The sequence below is a fragment of the Papio anubis genome, chromosome 9 (genome assembly GCF_008728515.1).
Source record: "Papio anubis isolate 15944 chromosome 9, Panubis1.0, whole genome shotgun sequence".
Classification (NCBI taxonomy): domain Eukaryota; kingdom Metazoa; phylum Chordata; class Mammalia; order Primates; family Cercopithecidae; genus Papio; species Papio anubis.
In genome coordinates, this window is record NC_044984.1 from 115,469,046 (window position 1) to 115,475,149 (window position 6,104).

At 47.8% G+C, this 6,104-nt stretch overlaps 1 pseudogene; it reads left to right on the forward strand.

Annotated features, from left to right (window-relative positions):
- On the forward strand, nt 1-3,712 carry LOC101017766 (annotated as a pseudogene).
- The last annotated feature ends 2,392 nt before the right edge of the window (nt 3,713-6,104 follow it).

Below are 6,104 nucleotides of genomic sequence, written 5' to 3' on the forward strand. Positions count from 1 at the left end.
ATGGAAAGGTTGCCATTTGTTGCAATGAACAGGCTTTCAACTCACGGAAATTCATTCCCTTGTTCACTTTCCCTCTGGCAGTGGCTATGGCTGGACTCTTACAAGCAGCTGTCCCGTCTGTGCAGCCTACCTAGAAAAACCAGTGTCCCTGGAGTGTGGATGCACCGTCTGCCTCAAGTGCATCAATTCACTGCAGATGGAGCCCCATGGGCAGGAGCTATTTTGCTATTGCTGTTTCCACGGTATCTCAGAAGAACAAAACCATGTCCAACCAGCAACTGAGGAGGTTGTTTTCTCACATGAAGGAACTGGAGCCCAAACTGAAGAAGATTTCTACAGATAAATCCAAGGATGAGGAAGTACCACGGTAAGGAAATCTGTGTACCCTGTCCCCTTCCCACGACCAGGCCAAAAAAATCACTTGTGTAATTGGCTTCCCATTCCTTATGGTGATTAGCTGCTGTCTGGCACCTAAAACTGACATGTTCCTCCAGCATCAGTTAGTCTCAGCCCTGATAATTTACAGAATCACCTGGTGATGGTGATCCCCGAGAAAAATTACTGATGTCCAGGTCATAGCCCAGACAAGGAATTTCTTAAAACTTACTGTGCTCCAATTACCTGGGGATCTTGTTAGAACGCAAATTCTGAACTGGGAGATCTCAGGATCAGTATCCTTTCATTGGGAACTTTGCTGAGTAGCAAAAACATAGAGCAACTGAATTTGAATTTCTTTCTAGCTGAGGTTCCCAGGACTCTGACATTAAGATTGCCCTGATAATTCTAACATGCAGTGAATGTTGGCACCTATTGCACCAAGCAACCTCACCCAGGGTTGGGAAGAGTTTGGAATCAAGCACCTGCGGTGTTTGTTCCTGTGTGAGGTGAGTTGCAGACTCTAGTCTCCTCATCTGTGCCCCATGAGCTTCAACAGTGGCCCTGGCTCCACAAAATACTATCAGACTGCATAACTCTGGAGGAAAGGGACATTTAAATGAAGAGATCGCGGTCAGCCTGGGCAAAGAATTACACCTATAAATGGTAGTGGGCTCCTATGATGTCCCGACATTGCTGGCTCCTGCACGGTATCTTCCCCAACACTCATGATCTCCACTCATCCACCTACCAACACCTGACCGTCTCTCTACTGAAATATGGAGGGCAGATTCACTCTGCCCACATCTTGTTTGGAGCCCCCTTCCTCCTTCCTTGTCCATTTCCACTCAACTCATTTCTTTCACTAACTTACCACTAAACAACAATCAATCCCCTGATGTCTTACTGTAATCTATAAAATCCACATTGGTGATCATATTCACTTTTTTTTCACTTGAAGGATAACATGTTCTGTAGATTATTTTTCACAATCTTCTGGACAATTTTCTCTTTTTTTTTTTTTTTTTTGAGATGGAGTCTTGCTCTGTCACCCAGGCAGGAGTGCAGTGGCATGACTCATGCTCACTGTAACCTCTGCCTCCTGGGTTCAAGTGATTCTCCTGCCTCAGCCTCCTGAGTAGCTGGAATTACAGGCATCCACTGCCATGCTCAGCTAATTTTTGTATTTTTAGTAGACACAGGGTTTCACCAGGTTGACCAGGCTGGTCTGGAACTCCTGACCTCAGGTGATCCACCTGCCTCACCCTCAAAAAGTGCTGGGATTACAGGCGTAAGCCACCGCACCTGGTGGGTTTTTTTTGTTTTTTGAGATGGAGTCTTGCTCTCCGCCTAGGCTGGAGGGCAGAAGCATCTCGGCTCACTGCAGCCTCTGCCTCCTGGGTTCAAGTAATTCTCCTGCCTCAGCCTCCCAGGTAGCTGAGACTACAGGCGCCCACACCACACCCAGCTAATTTTTGTATTTTTAGTAGAGATACAGTTTCACCATGTTGGCCAGGTTGGTCTTGAACTCCTGACCTCAAGTGACCCGTCTGCCTTGGCCTCCCAAAGTGCTGGAATTAGAGGCATGAGCCCCCACACACGGCCTGACAATTTTCTCTAGGCCAGATTATACTGCTCCCCTTCGTTTCTTCCTCCATGAACATTGGTGGCTTCACCTGTCAACCACATACCCAATACCTTAAATTATACACCTTTGTATTTGCTGCCCCTTTTCCCTACAGTCACTGATGGTTAACAACTTTCAAATACCTTTCTCTTGGCTTTTAAATTTACCATTGTTTTGCTTAAGGCCTCACCTCCCATGTAGGATGGAAACCATTCTTCCATCTAGGCCCCCTTCCTCCCCTTGGCCTTGGATACTCTTACTGCCCGGGACTGGTACCTCTGTCATCAGACCATCAGCTGCAGAGATAGCCCATCTGCTGTCAGAACTGTGCATAATTTGTTTACAAACACGGAAAATAAAAGCCTGAAATTATGCTCTAGGGACTATTTAAATTGGAGCAAAAAAATGTGGAAAGAGAAATATTTCATTTAATATTGATCACTTGCATTGTCTTAATTATCATTTGTTCATGCATCAAGGTGGTAGAAAGAGGGTCATGATGTCTGCCTTCACAGACCCTCCACTCTAAATGAAGAAAAGTCCAATGAAGCAAACACATAACAGACAGTAAAACAAAAATTTCCACTGTGAATAAGAGGTATCAGCAGCCAGGCATGGCGGCTCACGCCTGTAATCCCAGCACCTTGGGAGGCTGAAGCCAGTGGGTCACCTGAGGTTGGGGGTTCCAGACCATCCTGGCCAACATGGTAAAACCCGTTCTCTACTAAAAACGCAAAAATTAGCCAGATCTGTGGCGCACGCCTGTAATCCCCGTTACTCAGGAGGCTGAGGTGGGATAATTGCTTGAACCCGGGAGGCAGAGGTTGCAGTGAGCTGAGATCATGCCACTGCACTCCAGCCTGGGTCACAGAGTGAAACTGTCTCCAAAAAAAAAAAAAAAAAAAAAAAAATGTATCAGGTATTTCCACCAAGCATACCTGTGAGAATTTGAACTAGTCAGGGAAGTTGCCTCATAAAAAGTTTTGAGTTCAGGATAAGCAGCAGAATTAAAGAAACTAAAGTCAAGAGATATTTGGGACTTTGAAGTAGATGGGAGACATGGGCTTGGCTTCTGTCCATTTGCTGAGCAGGTGACCTTTTTTTTTTTTTCACAGACGATGTGACCTTGGATGGGATGCCCACACGGCCAACAACTTCCCCCTCATTTCTGACGACTCAGGAGCATCCGATCTGGGCGCATCAGACCGAATCGGCAAGACCTTGCTGAGAGATTCCGTTTGTCCGTGTGTGTCCTGGGCTCCCCTTGCTTCACCTGTGGCCACCACTACTGGGAGGTAGACATGGGAACAGGCACAGAATGGTACCTTAGAGTCTGCAGAGAATCCATCCACTGAAAAGGGAAGATCCAACTGACCACACAGCGTGGATTCTGGACTGTGCATTTGAGGGCTGGTGGCCGCCTCTCTGCCAGCATGGTGCCCCAACTTTCTCTTCGTAGACCACACAGTACACCAAGTGGGGAGTTGTCTGGCTATAGGCATGCAGAATGTTTCCTTTTTTTGATGCTCAGGGTGGATCCCACATCTATACTTTCAGGAGAGTCTCTGCTGAGGAGCCCCTGAGCCCTTTTTTGGCTCCTTCAGTTACACCTAACAGTGATCAGGGTGTCCTATCTGCCCCGTGATGAACCCAGCCACCACGATGCTTCAGGCCATCCTGAGGCCAAGTAAAACACTCGCTGCAAAGTAACAGGGTCAGAAAATTACTTAGTGGTGTACGAAGTTTCTGCTTATCTGCACTATACGAAGTCATAAGAGAAAAATATGGGACATTTCATGATTACAATTAATGTAATTTGATTAGATTATAAATTGAGCCGAGTGTTATTGTCACCATCTCATTGAATCTTATGTTTTACGTCGTTTCCTCTATAAATATCCTATATTCTGGGATCCATTTCCAAATGCTTTCCTTTTTATTTCTGTAAGTTCAAATTAATGTATTACGGAAATTACGACTTAAACATTTGGAGATCACCTAATGGATGTGATTTACTAAATGATAGGAGTGCAACAGATTTTATTCCTAGTAAAAACGTGTGCGTGCATTTTAACAGAGAACTGGAGAAATGCCTACGTCCTATCCAGAACCGAAAAGAGACGTTGTCACCAACATATATCAGTGTAGGTGACATTTTCTTGGATGTGTGTTCATCTACATTAACGAGAATCCCCCACAGGGGGATGGACTGTTTTGTCTCAAGTGCTCTCCCGATAATAACCTGACCCTGATTGGCTAACTCTTCCTCTTCCCTTTTCCCATATGGGGTCCTCAGTACCATGCTCCCCCTACCCCCGCCAGCCACGCTGACACAGCCCTGGTCACTGCAGAGATGCATGGGGGAGGCCAATCCTGCTGTAATCCCAAGGCAGTTCCTCACAGGAAGGATCTGCTGAACCTAGCGCTTTTTCAAGCGCCTCCTTTGCATATTCTAAAGCAACTCAAAATGGATTAGAGACTTCAATGTAAGACCTGAGATCATAAAACTACCAGAAGATAACACAAGGCAAAAGCTTCCCGATGTTGGTCTGGGCAATGTTTTTGGATACAGCATCAAAAGCACAGACAATGAATACACAGACAAGTGGGGTTGCGTCCAACTAAAAAGCTTCTGCACGACAGAGGAAAACGACATTCAAGCAGCCTACAGATTAGGAGAAGGTATTTGCAAACCACACAACTCAAGAGGCGGCCATATCCAGAATATATACGGAACTCATGCAACACAGTAGTCAAAAACAAATCACCTGATTCAACATGGGCAAAGCACCTGAATAAACGTTTATCAAAAGACATATAAACGTCCAACAGGTGTAAGAAAAAGTGCTAAACAGCACTAATCATCAAGGAAATGCAAATCAAAAATCAAAACCTCAATGAAACATCACCTCATACCTGTTAGAATGGCTATTATCCTAAAGAAGATAACAAGTGTTGCGTCCAGAATTGGTGGGTTCTTGGTCTTAGTGACTTCAAGAATTAAGCCACGGACCCTTGCAGTAAAGTGTCACAGTTCCTAAATATGGTGAGTCTGGAGTTTGTTCTTTCAGATGTTCCCGCAGTTTTTTCGTTCTACCGGATTCGTGGTCTCACTGTTTTCAAAACTAACGCTGGAGACCTTCCTTAAGAGCGTTACAGCTCATACAGGCAGCACTGACCCAAATACTGAACACCAACAATATTCATTGCAAACAGACAAAGAACAAAACCACCACATCCCAAACAGAAAAACCCACACAAGTTGCCACAGGTCACTGCCGGCAGCCTGCTTTTATTCCTTTATCTGGCCCCACCCACATCTTGCTGATTGGTCCATCTTACAGAGAGCTGATTGGTCCATTTTACAGAAAGCTGATTGGTCCATTTCACAGAGAGTTGATTGGTCCATTTCACAGAGAGTTGATTGGACCATTTTGACAGGGTGCTGATTGGTGCGTTTACAATCCCTGAGCTAGACACGGAGTACTGACTGGTGCATTTACAATCCCCTAGCTAGACATAAAAGTTCTCCAAATCCCCACTAGACTCAGGAGCCTAGCTAATTCCACATAGTGCGTTGCTTGCTGGGACCGCTGGGCGCGGGCAGAGTTGCCTGCCACTGCCGCGCCATGCAGTCGCACTCCTCAGGCCCTGGGTGGTTGATGGGACCGGGCGCCGCGGAGCAGGGGGCGGCGCTCGTCGGGGAGGCTCGGGCCGCGCGGGAGCCCACGTTGGGGCATGGCGGGCTGCAGGTCTCGAGCCCTGCCCCGCGGGGAGGCAGTTGAGGCCTGGCGAGAACTCCAGCCCAGCACCGGCGGGCCGGCACTGCTGGGGGACCTGGCGCACCCTCTGCAGCTGCTGGCCTTGGTGCTAAGCCCCTCACGCCCAGGGCCGGCAGCGCCGGCAGGCTGCTTCGAGTGCAGGACCCGCCGAGCCCACGTCCACCCGGAACTCGCGCTGGCCCGCTAGAGCCGCGCAGCCCCGGTTCCCGCCCGCGCTTCTCCGTCCACACCTCCCCGCAAGCAGAGGGAGCCGGCTCTGGCCTCCGCCAGCCCAGAGACGGGCTCCCACAGTGCCATGGCAGGCTGAAGGGCTCCTAAAG